Genomic DNA, 19,554 nt, shown 5'->3' with positions numbered 1-19,554 from the left:
TCAAGTCTCTCAAGGTGCAAACCTTTCTTCAAATTTTACACTTTAAAAGAGGTTTGCAGTTAAAGATATTTGATTCCTCTCAGCACTTAATAGAACCAGAATTAATATGGATCTCCACTGATTTGTAGATCACCTTATATTATTCATCCACCATGTAGTTCTACTACTTGATATAATTACTTCGTATTAATGAAAATTATAATTAATAACATTTTATTATTAAGTCACTTAATATGAAGGTGACTTTACTACATTTTGGATTCTAATACTGAAGTGGTGATATAACACTATAGGGCATTGATGGAAATCCGTAGCTCGAGTAAGGCTACAAAAGCAAGCCATGTGGTTTTCGTAGGAGACAAGAGTCAAGCCCAAAGCTATCTGAGTACTCATCAGCACAATAAATATCTCCTGATGCCATCCTGTCAAAACAAGACACAGTCAATTATCATTTGATACTCGAACTGTCTACCCTTTCCTAAAGAAAATATTAAAATCTAGGTACGGAAACCTAAGAACAAATTAGGGCCAACAAGGCCTAGTAAATGCTGCAAGAAGTTAAAAATCTAATAAGAAATAGAAATACAATGCCTACTTGTAATTTCAGAAAAGGGAAACAACAAAGTTGCAAATATAATAAATATTATTTACACATGGTATAAATGCAGATGAAGTAAACCAACAAAACTATCATCCTTCTGAAGCACATACATTTTGTTATTAGAACTGGCCTTGTGAAACCTACCGATCTTGGCTAAAGAACTGCCCAGATGACAAAGACTGTTGTTGGTTAGGAAAACGCCACCGACTCTGATGTTGCAGCTGTTATTGTGCTTTGTCATCTAGTTGCTGCTGCTTCAAATGGAACTTCTGCTGTTCTTGTCACATCTGCATACTGGGAACCTGGTTATCCTATCATCCTTTTGAAGCACATACCATTTTGATATTAAAACTGACCTTGAGAAACCTACAGATCTCGGCTAAAGAACTGCCCAGATGACAGACTGTTGTTGTTTAGGAAAATGCCACCGACTCTGATGTTGGGGCTGTTATTGTGCTTTGTCATCTAGTTGTTGCTGCTTCAAATGCAACTTCTGTTGTTCTTGTCACATTTGCATACTGGGAACCTGGTATCTGGAACTCGAAACTTTGTAGAAGTTTAGACTATCCATTGTGGACAAAAGAAAATCGCCTGGATGAGATATATGAGACTCTTTTCTCTATCATCACTTGACGGTGTGTATCCATCTAAACAACTGTATTCATCTACCTATTTAGGATTGTTCATTCCCCTGAACCATATGTTCACTTACCAAGGGAGCTCCGGGACCAGCAGTACAAAATGCTGACCCAACATTGGAACTATCTGGCAGGCTTGAAGGTTCAGGATCAAACCCAGGTGGAGAGCCAAAGTGTCAAACAGGTTTACTCACAAGTCTCCTTTTAAAGCTTGGTTTAGGGATGGTCTTCTTGGAATTTATACTAGTGGTTGTCGATGTTGATGTTGTTGTACCCTAACATATCAGTCACTGACCATGATGATAATTCAAAATATATCACAAGGTTCTACTGATATTTTTGGTTGATTGGAGTTTCCCTGAACTTTGGTAAAAGAAATATCATCTCAAACTGGCAACTTGAGGATGCCAATGACAGCAGTACTGACAAAGACTCCACTCATAAGCAGAGTTTACAAATAGAAACATTGAGAAGGAATATAATTTGAATGTGTGGAAACAAATTGACTTTTTTCGTAGTACTAGCTGGAAGATCTGAATTGAACATAGATCCATTCTCTTGAAAATGATGATCAAGTTTCAATTTCATCATCCCATTCAAATGAGTGCTTTATGGTCTCTGTACCATAGGGTTTGAGTTGTTTTATCTGCCGAGTACACACTCTATAGATAGAAATATGCAAATCTGGTTATACTTGCATGATAATTCACAAATAACATGTTGTAGCCTTTCATACCCAAACTTTTAAGACAATTGGTTAGGCCAACAACAGACATTCCTATACCAGTTGATGAGTAATCAACAGAACTCGCAAAACTCCCAAAAAAATTAGAAACATTATGTGGAGTTGAATATGCCAACAAAGAATGGAGGTTCTTGCAGCCGACGATGTAGAATACCCATAAATCTGCAAAGGCAACTCCAATAGAGGCAAAGTGAAGAATTTTTGCTGGGGCTCTTGAGGTGCAGCTGGTGAAATCAGATTATGAATTCTTGCAGATGCAGTAGTGTTCTGCAGTGAATTTGAAGCAGTTGATCCTGAATGCTTTTCTATTACAGTGGGACTAAAGGCAATTACTTCATCTTCTTCTTTGCCTTTCACAGTGGCAACTCCTGCAGCATGGGACACTAGATTTTCTAATGAAGGAGCCTCTTCCTTTGCACAGTTTGGTCCAATCTGTTGTAGAACATTATCAAGTTTATTTAATAGCATTAGAGACTTTGGACACGACAACTTCAGAGTTTACCTCCATTTTCCAAGAACCTCTCCTGCAACACCAAACTCAATCAAGTCTGCATCAAAATATATTCCATACCTTCCATCTTCTATTGAATCTGCAACATCCTTCCCAGCTGCCAGAATCCTGTGGACCTGTGTTCTTTTTTTACTTTCTACCAAGCACATTGTCAGAATGCAACTTAGAGAAATATGAAGCAAGTTGTGCTGGGGAAAATCACAGAAATCCCCAGTTCAAAATCCTCCCCCAATGCAATACCCCCACTTCCACCTCATGACATTTCTCATTTTCCTTAAAAGGGACATATGCAATCTCACCTCTCAAACTATCTGCGTGGGAGTCTTCTTAGTGAACATTTCTAGAGTCCAAAAGTTTGTTCAGAAAAACACCAGTCCTTCTAGAAAAAATGATCTTGTGCCAGCTTGCTTCTCTTCAATATCATTACTGGTTGCAGTATCTGGTCTGCATGCCAACCTTCCATAAGGACTAGAATTGCTGGCAAAAATGAACTAGAGAAGACATCCTTGATATTCTCACATTTGCTAATAATATACCCTGCAAATTCAAAATCGGCAGTAAAAGCATTCTAAAGCAGGAATCAATGTAAAGTTCCTGCGTGCAACAAACTTCAACTTTCAGTTTTTCTAACCTTATGAGCTGTGATGATTATAGTTGTCACAAGTCTAGAGAACTACAAGGCTAACATAGCAAATTCAAAAATGTCTTGTTAATCTCTGCAATGCTGACTTGTTTTCTCTTCAGTATTGCTCCTCCTTGTTTCTGTTTCTTAACAGACAACTTCACATCCCTTCGTTCTCTCCCTCTCCCAGCACCGTTTGTAGGTGTCTACTTAGTCATAGATGTTTCAACCACAGGCAGAAACTGAGAATAATGCTGACCATCCTGGAAATATGCCAGTCAAACTGATGCCTCAATACATGCAAAGAAATAAGACATTGGAGCAAACAGTAAGCATGCATACACTATTTCCTTGATAAAGGGAATGTGAGCAACATAATTTAGAAAGATAGATAAGATAAAGAAAAGATAATTTTATTAATGTCCAGTAAATGACCAAAAGAAAGGTCAATGGGACTAGAAGAAACAATCAGTGATACCATTTGTAGGGGTGCCCTAAATTACTCTGAAAACATAAAGAAAAAATAACATGACCAAAGAAAACATGAATTAAATGTTACATCCAAGAGTGCAAGAAAGTATCTAGAAATCTGTAAGACCGGATGAAGAGGAAGAAGGTGAGGTGGAGGGGTATCCAACAAAGTCAACTACGAAGAGGGACCTGATGCACTGTTTAATGATGTCAGTTGGGGAGGGACCTGGGCTGGTAGGACCTAGCTAGATGATCCTAGGAGGCATCTCGGAAACATGACCAGATCTTCCCCTAAAAGTCAAGGCCAATGAAAGGAATCTCATGATGCGACTCTAGTTCAGGCTGGGTATCAATCCAATCTGTCAACTGTGCAGAGAACAAGCGTGCTAAGCTCCGGTGTGAAAGGCCAGATCAGCTCTGGGATGAGATGCCATGAGAGGTCTTACAGACCTGGTGTTAGTTTGTAAAGGGAAAATGAGACTCACCCTTAAGAATATAGTCAAGCTGATCTTCAATGGAGCTTCTGAAGGGAATCTGGGCAATTCTTGAGGAGAAGGAATGCAAAGAGACGGGGAAGATTTTACTTCTACTATATAGGTTTAGGGGAAAACTCCGATAATGTAACTGAAGCAGAAGAATGATCAAGGGGTTAAAACTGGCCCTTGAAAGAGGTTTTACCACCCTTGAAGTGCAAGGGAACTCAGGAAGAATCTATGTGTCCCTGAGTTTTGGGAATGGGAAATGACAGGAAACAGGTCTCCAGAAATGGGTATGACGAGCATCCAAAAGTATTGGAAACTTTGGTGTAGTCTGTAGGAAACTGCAGGAAATTGGGAAACACTAGAAAACAGTTTTCAGAAACAGGGACAACATTTTTCAAGCAATGTCTGCCTAAAACCTCTGCTATAGTGCTCTTCTTTTAACCTGTCTACCACTCTCTTTTGAAAAATTGGAACTAAGAAGAGGTTTTTAACTTTTTCCATGTCAAATGACCTTTATCTTACATGTATGGTTACACTCTGGCAGCACTCTTAGTTTAGTGTTGGGGGTCTTTTTTTGTTTTTTCTTCATTTTGGAGCTTTCAAAAAATTGAAAAGCTGCTGGAAACAGCCAGTCGTTTCAGAAAACTTGGGAATTTCCCTAGATGTTTCTTGAAACTACTGAAAACCATAAAAAACTGTTGAGCATCTTTCAGGTACTACTAAGTAATAATAGTTTCCAGTCATTGGGAAGTTTTGGAAACCATCAACAGTTTCTAGAAAACAATTCACTGGAAATAATCATGAAAGCATCAGACAAAGGGGTTTTGGTGCATTGAAGGTTGAATGGAATCATTTAGGAAGCTCTCAAAATTAAGAATAGTTTCACATCAATAAAATTTACCCATTGCCCATGTTACAAGAAGAGGGCAGTTGATTGGTTGGCTAATAAAGGGATAGACTTACTGGAAAAGGAAGGAATGTCCCAACTCCTTCCTCCATGGTGAGAATGCTAGTCTAATGGAGGGAATAGAATTTATTATTGATGACAAGCTAGATCAATATAATGATTAAAGATTACACATCCCCTTAAAATTCTAAATAGCACTATTATCGAGCATCTTTCCATGCTTTTGTTCATCAAAAAAATGCAGGGATTGACTTGGTACCCTGCTTTAGCAGGAAGTGTGTACAGAGATTCTCATTGTTCTATTTGGACTCTGCCCTGCAGCGCTCTGTCTTCAGATTTCTCCTCTCAGCATATCCATCCCTGGTTTTTGTCTTCGCCTTAGAGAAATGGCAGATTACACTCTGATTGAGGACTATGAGGAGTTTCAGGCCAAAGTGGTGAATGACATGTTGGAGAGAAAGGGGAAGAGAGGAGAAGACAAAGGAAGCTCCAGTCTATGCAGGAGCAACCACCCAAGAAATGAAGACTCCTAAAGTAGCATGGCCTTTTGTCCCCCAGAAAGCAGAGCGACTGTCAGCAAAAGTGGTTAGAGCTGATTTTGAAAGACGGCTCAGAGGGAGGATTCAGACACCTGTCATAATGAACTGGGTTGCTTACTGTAGTGTCCAAGGTGGTGAAGCATTGGAGAAACATTTGAAAGAGAAGGAGCTGCAAGAAGCGAGAGGGTTAACCAAATTAATTCCTTATTAAGGCTCAACCAGAGCCCGCAGGAATGTGCATACTGTAGCAAAGGAGTTTGCATCTGACCTGCTGAAGTTTGATCAAAATAAATCTTTCACTCTGCACTGACATCTTAAAATCCAAATCAAAGTTTCTGGGTAAAATAGGGGAGCTGCTGGAGGGCATCTGAAGCATCAGAAGCATTGATTTTTCCAGTACAATAAATGCAAGTACTTTATTTCTGAACTATGACAATTACTTCCAATGATATAGATGTTATTTAGTGCAGCAGTATGATCATTGAGTAATTATACTTCAGAAATGCAACACCATAAACAGTAGAACAATAGAGATCACAAATGCACAAAGAGACAAGAAGATTTTACCCTGGGAAAACCCACTAAGGGGGAAAAACCCAGCCAACCTTTTCCTTTAGAGAACAATTCAACAAGAGATACATCAAAGCCAAGATGATAGACAACTGACCAGCATAAGTTCAACCTCTCACCAAGAAACCAAGTTAGCCCTCAAAACTGTCTACAAAATGCCTCTTGAAGAATTCGATCAAGTCTGAACTAGGTCTGCTCCAAGGGTCAAAATTCAGCCTATAACTCATAAGAGTTTGGTCCTGTACCACAGAAATGGGTCGTATATACCTCAGAAAGATACCACAAAAGTTTGATCCTTGCCTCAGACAGATACCGCAGACTTGCACTTGATCTCGGCCTTCTTTCCTTGCTTGAACGAGGACAGAACCAATCACTTGTAGAAATCCACGAAATTCTGATCTGCTAATATGAACAATCTGAAAACAAGTTTTCTTTTCACATAGACACAGAATTTCTCTACCAAATAGCAGCGAAATAGAACAGAAATAATTGCACAAATTCACACAATAAACAACACAATTTTCTAGGGAACCCAACTGGGAAAACCCTCGCTTGCTTCAGAATTTTATTGAGGAAAATTGAGCAATAGATCACATACAAATACAAGCTTGTTTCAATCTGAAAATACAATGATTCTCCTGCCTGTCCTAGGCTTGAAACCCCTGCTTGATCCCTGATCTTCTTCCTCCTATGCACACTAGAGGCTCCACTTTCCTAGCGCAATTCCTAAGGAAATAGCCTCTTATTTCCTAGCGCTGCTTGAGCTCCTATTAAATAGGGAATTTCCCTATTTCTATGTGCACTCCAAGAAGAAATTGCCCTCCACAATAATTCGCACAAGGAAACCTTGGCTCGTTCCTCCACAAGCTCTCTTGCTCACAAACTCGTGCTCAAGAATAATGATTACAAAGTGTGCCTTTGATCTCCTTATAAGCAATTTGATTTGGCTATTGTTAGTGAGTTTCTAAATTAGGAAGTTGAACTAGAGCTTTTCTAGTTAACAAAAGTCAACACAAGTTGTTAACTAGTTCCTCCTAAAATTTAGAAGGCTAACTCCACTTGAGCATTTAGTTCCCAATTTAACTCACACTAGAGAACAAATAACTCGGTCCTCCACAAACTTGCACTAGTCAAACTGCTTCTTGAACTCATCCACATCACTAGAACTCGTGCATGATTAAGAAGATCACAAATTTGATTCCTTGAATTAAGGCACAAATCAAGGAATCCATTCCTTTGCTAATTTCAACACTCCCTCTTAGCAAGGAAGGGATTTTGTACAACTCCCAACTTATCTTTGTGATGAACAAAACTACTTCTTGCCAATGCCTTGGTCAAGATGTCTATTGTCTGCTCCCCAGTTGGAATGTATGTTAGCTTGACTATCCACTTCTACATGCAATCTCTAAGATGGTGATACTGGATCTTGATATGCTTTGAGCGATCATGAAACGCTAGATTCTTAGAGAGCTTAATGCAACTCTAATCATCACAATGTATCATGGTGGGCTCCATCCTCTGTCTGAAAAGTCCCACAAGTAACTTCGTCATCCAAATAGCCTTGCAAGTTGCATAACTAGCAGCCATGTACTCGGCCTCTACTGAACTAAGTGCAACTGATCTCTGCTTCCTACTATGCCAAGAAACTGTTGTTGACCCAATGTTGAAGATGCCGCATAAATTACTCTTCTTGTCTATGGAGTTCCTTGCCCAATCTACATCTATGAAGCCTTCAAGCCTCAATCCATCAACTTGTATGTACCACAATCCACAGTCTGTTGTGCCTTTGCAATATCTCAACACATGCCTTGCAGCAACCCAATGCACTCTAGTCGGTTCCACCATGAACTGACTCAACTGGTTGACTGCAAAACAAATATCAGGTCATGTGTTGACCAAGTACATCAACAACCCAATGAGTTGCTTGTATATTGTAGGATCCACTCGCTCTCCTTTGCTAGCATCCACCTTCCTCCAATTTGTGACTAGAGGTGTGGCCATGGGCCTGTAATCCTACATATGAAATCTGCGGAGAATCTTTGTTGTGTACTTGCCCTACCCCACAATGATCTCACCATCACCTGCCAAACCTCCAAGCGAAGGAAATAGTGCATAAGCCCCATATCCTTCATCTCAAATTCCCTTGCAAAGTCCTCCTTGCAATCCTGAATCAAGCTCTCATCTCCAGTCAGTATAAGATCATCGACATAGAGAACTAGAATAAGTGGAAGCCCTCCAACCATGATGTATTACATGTTGGCATCCACCTCACTCTTAGCGAAGCCTAATCCTCAAAGGTAGTTCTCAATCCAAGTGTACATTGCTCTCGAAGCCTACTTGAGCCCGTAAAGAGTTCTCTTCAGCCTGCACACATGTGTCTCTATTGAACTGCTCAAACCCCTCTGGTTGCTCCATATAGATCTCCTCCTCAACAACTCCATTAAGGAAGGTTGTCTTCACGTCCATCTAGTGGATCTTCCACCCCATCTGTGTTGCAAGTGCCAGAATAGTCTTGATGGATGAATACCGTGCTACTGGGGCAAAAGTCTCCTCATAGTTTATGCCCTCAATTTGTGAGAAGCCCTTGGCCACAAACCTAGCCTTGAACTTCTCCACACTCCACCTGGATCCAAAACTACTGATTTCCCCTCAGGTCATGGAACAACCTCCTAGACATCATTCTTCATGATAAAGGAATACTCCTCCACCATGGCATCCTGCCAAACCTGCTGAGAAGCTGCCTCCTCATAAGAAGAAGGCTCAATGTCCACCAACTCTATCATCAGTGCCATATAACTTGTGTACCTTTGTGGTTGTTTACTCTACCTAAACATGGTGCTAGGAGCCTCAACCTGCTCCTGAGCCTCCTAAATCAACCTCTCGGCCCACTTGGCCTTCTTCCTCCCTATGGTGGGTGGCTCTGGCTAATCTGTCTGCTCTTGGCCTGGTTTCTCCTCCTCATCCTACTGCAAATCCTGTTGCACTACCCTCTTGCCACTAGACTATGGTTGTGGTTGACTCTGAGGTGTTGGTTGTGACTCATGTTTGGGAGCGAGTAGCTCCTCCTCAGGTACTGCAATATGTTCATGCTCTAAGGAAATTCTCAGAGCGTGATCCTCCTAGAATCTCACATCTCTCCTGAGAACTATGGTCCTGAATCCCGGAAGATACACCATGTATGCTTGAGATGTCTCACTATACCCGAAAAAGATGTTGATTTCGGGTAGCATCGGATGTGCTCTAGCCACGAAAATTGGTGGAGAGGCTATAGCACATGAGATGTCCAAGACCCATAAATGGTTTGGGCAGAATCTAACAAGTTTGGGAGATATTAAAATAATTAATATTTTTAATGGAGTTCCTAAGTCTAAACTTAAGAAAAATAAAACATTCATGTGAACTAATATAAAACTGAGTTAGACTGGTCCAAAAGTCATGGATCAAGCCAAATCTAATCTTAGCCGTTGATTAGAGATTTGATCTCAATCGTTGATGAACCAACGAGAAAAGTATAAGAGGAGGCTTGAGGGTCAGTTGGAGAATACACCAAGTTGATCAAGAATTCGATTTTCTGGGGCAGGGCTTCTTGAGAAAATCGAAGGAGTGATCAGAGTTGCAACTGAGGGGCAGTGAATACAGTAGCAGAGAGGCAGAGATAGTACCGGGAGCATCAGCACAGAAGCCAAGAGAGGGTTGATGCAGAGCCAGCTAGAGGCCACGCAGAGGCAGCCAGAGGCCACGCAGAGGCAGCTAGGAGCTGCGCAGAGCCTGAGGAGGGCCAGCGTGGGAGACGCAGAGGCTCTAGAGGCTGACGCAGAGCCCCGAGAGGCTGACGTTGGGCCAAATAGGTTGACGCTAGGCCAGAGAGGCTGACGCAGACCCTAGAGGCTGACGCTGGGAGATTTCGTGGGGCAAATTGGAGCTAGAGAGTTGGATAGGGTGACGCAGTCCCTATCAGGGTGACAAAGAGCAACAGAAGTGTTGCAGTGTTGCTATGGGATCATTCCTCCGGTGATTTAGCCGAAATATCTGTCTCAAACTGAGAGGTACTACTGCCAAGGGCATTCACTGTTGGGTGAGCCATTTCTGACATCCAGATTGTATTCTGAAACTGCTTAATAATAAAACCCTCTGATAGCTGCACCAGTCCCAAGTTGGGTTTTTCCGGGGACATTAGTCCAAAAACAACGGTGTCACTTGTGCTTGTTTTTTCTTTCAGTTGATGATCTGTATGTGTTGATACTATACTTGTATTTATTTTCAATATTTACATGGTAAATAACTTGTTAAGTAACTGAACAAGTAGGAAGAAATAAATCAGATAGTACAGGAAGAATTTCTAAGGGATAAACTTAGAAATTCCAACATGGTATTAGAGCGTGGTTGCAAATCACAGGATAACTGAAAGCATCAGCCGAGCAAAGCAGCAGCAACACAGTTGTCCGAGTGACAGAAGTTGTTCTTAGCAGAAAGCAGCAAGAAAGGGGTGACGCAGAGAGCCTACGTCATCAGTTCGAGCTAGGAGGAGGATCAGTGCTGAGGCAGAGAGGAGCAGACCTGACCTACGCAGTGCCCAATCATCTTTCTCAGCCAGGAAGGATCGACGTTGTGGCCAGGAGGTGTAGATTGTGCCGGTGTCGGGATTGCGCAGAGCCTAGAGGCTCTAACCTTCAAACTGCTGGGGCATAGGAGGCTGTGGGTAAGTTGCGGAGCGAAGCTGGTGGGGTACTGTGGTCAAAACAGTACCTAACAGGGCAAGACCAAGGAGGAGAGAGTTGTTGTCGAGGATTGGCAGAGGGATTTCCAAAAGGGAAATCGAGGCTCAGAGGGAGTCAAACCGAGAACTTCCAGACGGGAAGTAGAGAGACTTGAAAGAGTCGAAAGAGGAGCAGCGAAATGGCAGTGAATGGGCTAAGAGATCAGGATAGACTGGACAGAGCTTCAAACTTCGTAGTCTGGAAGGCCAGGATCTTGTCCATTCTAGACAGGTATTGCATCAAACACTTCGCCTTGAAAACGATAGCGATCCCGGTTGACCCAGCTGAAAATGACAAGTACGAGGAGGCAATGGCTAGGGCAAAGTGCATCATCTTTGATGGTGTCAAGGATCATGTGGTGCCACACATTGTCGAGAAGGAGACGGCAAATGAGATGTGGGAGTGTTATGAAACCAGCTCAAGAAAAGATAGAAAAGATAGATCAACGCCTTAGAATTCAGCCTCTTCGAGGGGGCAACCTCCTTTACATTACATAAATGAACAATTCTTGGATGATACAAATGACAAAACCTCCTTTCTATATATAGGAGTCTAAGGAGTCACAATATAATCCAGCCGACCTAACAATAATAATATAAAGCCACAAAAATAACAATAGAGGGATTCTATGGGCACATTAATAACAATATGGGGGCAATAGGGGCACAACAATATAAATAAGGGGTATAACTACAATAGTAATGGGGTAATCACTAGTATTATAGGGACCCAACATGCCCCTCTCCTTCAAAAAAGTGTTGTCCTCAACGCTTGAGTAGTTTTGGATACTTCTGCATAAAATTCTCATCCTCCCATGTGGAATCTTCAGCGGATAAGTTCTTCCACTTGATAAGATACTCTGAAATTGATCGATTTCGTAGCTGTCGAGTTCTTGTTTCTATGACTGCTTCCGGTTCCAATATAATTTTTCCTTCCTCGTCAAGTTCTGGCAATATTGTTTGAACTGGGAGCTTGTCGCCTATAACCTTCTTTAAACATGAAACATGGAAAACTGGGTGCAATCGAGAAGCTGCAGGAAGCTCCAATTTGTATGCCATAGTACCAATCTTTTGCAACACCTTGTACGGACCATAATACTTTGGTGATAATTTATTATCCTTCTTAGCTTGCTTGAGGGACATTTGCTTATATGGTTGTAGCCGTAGGAATACCCAATCACCTACATCAAAACTTCTTTCACTGCGATGTTGATCTGCCTGTTGTTTCATTCTATTCTGTGCCAACACGAGGTTATCCTTTAAGAGTTGGAGGACTTGTTGTTGATGTTCGATGTGATGTTCCACTGCCTGAACCTTAGAATTTTCTCTTAAATATGATGTGATGGATGGTGGTTGATACCCATAAAGTGCCATAAATGGGGTCATTTTTGTTGCTGTATGAAAGGAAGTGTTATACCACCATTCAGCCAGAGGCAACCATTTGACCCATTGTGTCTGTTTATCAGATACAAAGCAACGAAGATATCCTTCCAAACATTTGTTTACTATCTCAGTTTGCCCATCAGATTGAGGATGATAAGATGAGCTATGAGCTAACTGAGTACCAAGACAAGAAAATAATTCTGTCCAAAAATTTCCAGTGAAAATGGGATCTCTGTCACTTACAATAATCTTTGGGTTTCCATGTAGCTTTTGAATTGTTTCCATAAATGCAGTAGAAACTGTACTGGCTTTAAATGGATGTGATAATGCACAAAAGTGTGCATACTTGGTAAGTCTGTCAACTACCACCATGATGACACTCTTTCCCTCAGACTTGGGTAAACCTGTGATAAAATCCATTGAAACCTCCTCCCAACGTTGGCTTGGAATGGATAAAGGTTGTAATAGACCCGGTGTCTTAATTGTTTCAACTTTATTTTGTTGGCAAACCAAACATTCCGCCACAAACTTTTGAATATCTGATTTAAGGCCATCCCAAAAAAATTCCTTCTTAACCCTGTGGTAAGTTTTTAAAAATCCTGAGTGCCCTCCTAAGGGAGAAGTGTGCAATTCCATAAGAATCTTTTGTTTTAGCTGGGAATTCTTACAGAGGTATAAGCGATCTTTGTACCATAACGAATCATTTTTCCAGCTAAATGTATCAGACGTACTGGAATCTTGTTGTAGCTTTCGAATAAGTGCCCACACTTCTTCGTCATTCTTCCATTCCTCCCTTGCTTCATTTATCCAATCTGGTTGGATAATAGAAATGGCGCACAACAATGCTTCCACATCCTCATCCTTTCTTGAGAGTGCATCTGCCACCACATTTTGCTTCCCTTTTTTGTAGATGATTTCAAAGTCATAACCCAACATCTTTGTGACCCACTTTTGTTGCTCTTCAGAGGATAATCTTTGTTCTAAAAAGTATTTAAGGCTATCATGATCCGTTTTTACCTTGAAGTGTCTTCCCATTAGGTAGGGTCGCCATTTCTTAAGTGCATGGAGTATTGCCAACATTTCCTTCTCATAAATAGCTTTGCTTAAAAACTTTCCCTTGATTGGACGACTTTCAAAAGCAATGGGTCTTTCATCTTGCATTAGAACAGCACCAATTCCATTTCCTGAAGCATCACATTCCACAATAAAGGTTTTTGTGAAGTCCGGTGTAGCTAAGACCGGTGCTTGGCACATTGCCTCTTTAAGATGTTCAAAGGCCTTTGTTGCTTCCGAAGTCCATGAAAATGCATCTTTCTTCAATAATGTTGTTAGAGGTGCTGCTATTCTCCCATAATTCTTAACAAACTTGCGATAATACCCTGTCAACCCAAGAAATCCTCGCAGATGCTTTATGGATGTGGGGATTTTCCATTCCTTAATGGCTTTAATTTTGCTAGGGTCTACCTTAACTCCTTCATGAGATACAATATGACCCAAATATTCCACCTCCTGGACTCCAAAGAAACATTTGGATCTTTTTGCATATAATTGTTTCTCCTCCAATAGTTGTAGCACCTTGTCAACATGTTCAACATGATCCTTCCAAGACTTGCTGTAGATTAGTATATCATCAAAAAATACTAACACAAATTTTCTAAGGAATGGTTTGAAAATTGAATTCATCAAACCTTGAAATGTTGAAGGTGCATTGGTAAGGCCAAAAGGCATGACCAAAAATTCATAATGACCCTCATGAGTTCTAAATGCCGTTTTCGGAATGTCTTCAATCTTCATTCTGATTTGATGATATCCTGAACGAAGATCCAACTTGGTGAAGTAAATTGATCCATGCAATTCATCCAGTAATTCATCAATGACAGGAATGGGGAACTTATCTTTAATAGTGAGCTTGTTGAGCTCCCTATAATCCGGACACATGCGCCATGATCCATCCTTCTTGTGCACCAATACTACTGGAGCAGAGAAAGAACTTTGACTCGGTTGAATTATACCAGCCTCTAGCATTTCTGCAACCATACGTTCAATTTCACTTTTTTGGACATAGGGATATCTGTACGGCCTGATGTTTGGAGGAACACTTCCTGGAATCAGATGAATAGCATGATCATGATCACGCATAGGTGGGAGACCTTTGGGAGTCTCAAATACCTTGGAATGATTGTCCAGGACTTTTTGGAGATCTGGAGAAATAGATGATTCCAATGTGGAAACATCTAGCGAACATAATTGTGCAATTACACCCCTTTGCTCCTTTTTTAGAAGCTTTGTCATACCATTAGAGCTGATTATCTTTCCTGGTTTCCCTGCAATACCCCTTAATTCAACTTCCTTTCCTTCCGTAGAAAATTTGATGAAAAGTTCTTGAAAATTAAAAGCTATTGTACCCAAGGATTGTAGCCATTGGACTCCTAGTACAACATCAGCACCTCCCATTGGAATGGAAAGCATTGGGCTAGTCAATACATATTCTCCCATGGATAGCTTGATATTATGGCACTTTCCAGAGCAATTTATTGTTCCTCCATTTGCAATCATCACTTGACACTCTGGTGCTGGATATAGGAAGCAATTCAATTCTTTTGCTACCCTACAATGAATAAAATTGTGGGTGCTTCCTGAATCAATCAACACTATTACCTTTTTCTTCTTGATTTGTCCTTCTATCTTGATGGTTTGAGGAGTGGTAATTCCTGCCAATGCATTACAAGATATGGTCGGATTTATTTGTTCTTCATCTAGGCTTTGTTCCTGGAGTATATCCTCTTCTTTTGACCTTTCTTGCTCCTTTTCTTCTTCCTCTTCACAATCTATGTAGAATAATTTCTTCTCAGCACACTTATGACCTTTAGTGTATTTGCTATCACAACTGTAACAAAGCCCTTTTGCTCTTTTTTCTTCCAATTGTTGTGGTGTCAACCTTATAGGTTGTGGAAGACTAGGGGCAACAACACTTCCATCTTTATAGTTGTGAGTGGTATGCTTCCTGGTTGCCATAATTTTGCTTTCCATTTTTCTTGCTAACCTGAATGCCTTCTCTAATGAATCAGGTTCCCAAAGGCGAACATCATGTTGGATATTATCCTTTAAAGACCCTATGAACACATCAATCCTATGCTCCTCTGGAATATCTTTTACCCTTATGTTCAATTTTTGGAACTCCTCAATGTGCTCCATTATTGAACCCTTTTGTTTGAGACTTATCAATTGGCTAAAAAAAGTGTTGCTTTTTGTATCCTCATAATGTGCTATCAATTCTTCCGTAAAAATTGCCCAAGTGATAAATTGTTTACGAGAGCAAAGCCATTGATACCATACAAACTGATTTGGTTCCAAATATAAAGTTGCCATACGTACCTTTTGTGTGTTTTGCACATTATTGAGATCGAAGAATTGCTCCATCTGTAATATCCATGTGGCGGGATCCTTGCCATCAAACTTCCTCATATCGATTTTTGGAATATGGTGGGTCTTCGATCCAACATTAGAGTCTATGGAATCATGATTAACATTTCTTTTGTTCACATCATGAGTTTCTTTTACAACCTTTTCACCATTAGTAAGTATTTCTTGTAGAAAATTTGTCAAATCTGTCTTCAAATCTGCCATGTCTGTCTTCAAATATGTCCTCAAATATGTCTTCAGATCATCCATCTTAGCTTCCATGCCCTTTATCTTAGATTCCATGCCATTTATCTTAGCATCTGTTAGCTTTTGTGAGCGTGACATTTGTTGCACTTGTTCTTGTAATTTTGATATATCATGTAGCATTTCTTCCTCTTCTTCATGAGTCATGCTAGAGCTTTCAGGTTCCTTACTAGGTGTTTGCATTTTCTTTCCTCGGGGCATCAGTTACCGATAATAATGCTTTACTATGCCCTTTGAATTCCTTCAAACCAAGCTTATGCAAAAATTAAAAAAAAAAAACTACACACCTTTTTTTACTTTGTAGAAGCCTGATATTGAATCTGATGTATCTCTGTAATTTTGACTCATCCAGTTCTGAAATTGTGATCTGTAGTAGCCTTCTATGTCCTCTTTCCAATGCCACTAGTCTGATCCAAATTGGATTCTCCAAGAAAGAGTTATGCACAATCTCCCGCAGTGACCTTCTTACGAAATTTCAATCCGATACTCAGAAAGAAAGTTATGACGATTTTCCCCAGGTCACCTGTTTTGAGTGTAATTCAGGAGTCTGCAAAAAGACCAACTTCCTCAGATCATATCTCCGAAAATATCGTGCGAAAAGCTCTGAAATTCGGACCCAAGGTTCAACGCGATTTCTTCTCAAATGGGTTTTTTTTGCGACTTTTGAAACATCACAGAAAAAAAGTTATAGCGAAAATGCCACGATGACCTGTTTGGAGCAGCGAAACCCTAGAATCCAAAGCTCTGATACCAAATGTTATGAAACCAGCTCAAGAAAAGATAGAAAAGATAGATTAACGCCTTAGAATTCAGCCTCTTCGAGGGGGCAACCTCCTTTACATTACATGAATGAACAATTCTTGGATGATACAAATGACAAAACCTCCTTTCTATATATAGGAGTCTAAGGAGTCACAATATAATCCAGCCGACCTAACAATAATAATATAAAGCCACAAAACTAACAATAGAGGGATTCTATGGGCACATTAATAACAATATGGGGGCAATGGGGGCACAACAATATAAATAAGGGGTATAACTACAATAGTAATGGGGTAATCACTAGTGTTATAGGGACCCAACAGGGAGGCCCTGAAGAAATTGTTCCAGCATACTTCTGTGCAGAGGAGGATATTACTTGAAAATCAGTTGCAGTCATATCAGATGCAGAAGGGAGAGCAGATAGATGTCTTCCTCAGTGGATTGAAGGAGATTCGTGATCAACTAACTTCCATAGGGGCCACACTTGATCAGGAACTGATGGTGAGGACCGCATTGAACGTAGTCTCAAAGGATTGGAAGGTATTTGTCCAGAGCATACTGGGCAGGACGAGCCTTCCAGATTGGGAGGAACTATTAGCAGCTCTTCGTCAAGAAGATATCAAACAGGCGTCCAAGGCAGGGAGTAGCGAAAAAGGGGTCAGAATCAAAAAGGAGGAGGAAGAAGAAGATGCGGCACTTGCATTTGCGGGAAAGCAGGAGAAAAGAAAGGAGGACCTCTCCAAGGTCAAGTGCTTCCATTGTGGGGAACTGAGTCACTATGCGAACCAGTGTCCTAGGAAGAAGAGCAAGGGAGAGGCTTCTAAGACCAGGGCTGCGTCGGCTAAGGCGGAGAAGTAAGTGGAGACTGATGACGATTGTGCCATGAGTGCTCATGCACCTCGAGAGAAGAGGTGGGGAGACATCGAGCTGTAGTCAGATGGACTACAGGCGATGAGGGGCAGGATCCTTGAGGTACCCAACCTCTTGGATTATACCTGGCTACGGGAGCACCGAAGAGGAGTAGCAGGACTGGTGGATGTCGGTAGAGACGGATGCAGTTGGAGCGACAGAGAGTGCAACAGTGCAGGAGTCCCAGGACAGCGTGAGGCAACAATGCGAGATGCATGAAGTTGTTGCAACAATGCAGAGGTCAGAGAGGAAGCACTTGTCAGCAACAGAGGGAGCTTCAGCGTTGGGAGTGTCTCTAGCCTGACAGAGATGTCAAAGTTGGGAGGATCAGTTACTTACTTCTCAGTAACTGAGTTGCAATGCAACAATTAGCAGTGGCAAGTGCTATAGGCAGCACGATGTAGCATGATGAGAGGGGACGCAGTGCAGATGCAGCAATAACAGTGGCAAGGCCATGGGCAGCAGCACGGATGCAGAGGGAGTTATCGTACGGATGCAACAGTGGCAGTGGCAAGGCCATGGGTAGTAGTATATGATGCAGCAATGCAGAGGATGTTGAGAAGGGAGGCCTAACATCAACACAGGGACTGATGCTGGATGATCAAGGTGATACTCAGTGAAGAGTATTACTAGAGCACAATCCTCACTAAGAGGGAGTGTTGATTTGGGGTAGCATTGAATGTGCTCTAGCCACGAAAATTGGTGGGGAGGCTATAACACATGAGATCTCCAAGACCCAGAAATGGTTTGGGCAGAATCTCACCAGTTTGAGAGATATTAAAATAATTAATATTTTTAATGGAGTATTAATATAAAACTGAGTTAGACTTGTCCAAAAGTCATGGATCAAGCCAAATCTAGTCTTAGTCGTTGATTAGAGATTTAATCTCGGCCATTGATGAACCAACGAGAAAAATATAAGAAGAGGCTTGAGGGTCAGTTGGAGAATACACCGAGTTGATCAAGAATTCGATTTTCTGGGGCAGGGCTTACTGAGGAAATTGAAGAAGTGATCAGAGTTGCAGCTGAGGGGTAGTGAATACAGTGGCAGAGAGGCAGAGATAGTACCTAGAGCATCAGTGCAGAAGCCGGGAGAGGGTTGACACAGAGCCAGCTAGAGGCCACGCAGAGGCAGCCAAGAGCTGCGCAGAGCCTAAGGAGGGCCAGCGTGGGAGACGCAGAGGCTCCAGAGGCTGACGCAGAGCCCCGAGAGGCTGACACTGGGCCAAATAGGCTGACGCTGGGCCAGAGAGGCTGACACAGACCCTAGAGGCTGACGCTGGGAGATTTCGTGGGGCAGATTGGAGCTGGAGAGCTGGATAGGGTGACGCAGTCCCTATCAGGGTGACAGAGAGCAGCAAAAGTGCTGCAGTGTTGCTGTGGGATCGTTCCTCCAGTGATTTAGCCGGAATATTTGTCTCTGACTGAGAGGTACTACTGCCGAGGGCATTCTCTGTTGGGTGAGTCATTTCTAGCACCCAGATTGTATTCTGAAACTACTTAATAATAAAACCCTCTGATAGTTGCACCGGTTTTCCCAAATTGGGTTTTTCCGGGGACATTAGTCCAAAAACAACGGTGTCACTTGTGCTTGTTTTTTCTTTCAGTTGATGATCTATATGTGTTGATATTGTACTTGTATTTATTTTCAGTAATTACATGGTAAATAACTTGTTAAGTAACTGAACAAGTAGGAAGAAATAACTCAGATAGTACAGGAAGAATTTCTAACAGATAGACTTAGAAATTCCAACAAAAGATACTCTTCTCTATTATGGCATCCAACTTCTTCCAATTATCTTTGGACACATGACAGTAGACCTTTGTGCCAAAGATTTGAAAGTGTGAAACACCCAGGCTTCTTTCCTGTGAAGACCTCCTCCAGTGTAGCTCATCCAAGCACCTTATGTGGACTCTTGTTCTGCAGAAACACTACAGTGTTGCATGCTTCTACCCACAAGAACCTAAGTAGATCCTGATCATGCAACA

General features: G+C 41.4%; 1 protein-coding gene across 3 annotated transcripts in view; it reads right to left on the bottom strand.

The window, feature by feature from the left end:
* Positions 1–1,485: 1,485 nt before the first annotated feature.
* The window catches only part of LOC149197534 (pentatricopeptide repeat-containing protein At2g27610-like), a 35,814-nt gene continuing 17,745 nt past the window's right edge, over positions 1,486–19,554 (bottom strand). Inside the window, exons 4-5 of one of the 3 annotated variants that reach the window (XM_089405873.1) lie at positions 3,127–3,380; positions 1,486–3,032 (exon numbers count right to left, since the gene is read on the bottom strand). The gene's annotated coding sequence lies outside the window, so the exon portion shown is untranslated. Of the gene's footprint in view, positions 3,381–19,554 lie in introns of all 3 variants that reach the window. The other 2 variants (XM_089405874.1, XM_089405872.1) reach the window with 2 other exon arrangements.

This window comes from Pinus tabuliformis, chromosome 2_2 (genome assembly GCF_031772625.1).
Source record: "Pinus tabuliformis cultivar Carrire ecotype Pingquan chromosome 2_2, CPIR1, whole genome shotgun sequence".
Classification (NCBI taxonomy): Eukaryota; Viridiplantae; Streptophyta; class Pinopsida; order Pinales; family Pinaceae; genus Pinus; species Pinus tabuliformis.
The sequence above is the reverse complement of the archived record's forward strand: the minus strand, read 5'-3'. Positions and strand labels throughout refer to the sequence as shown.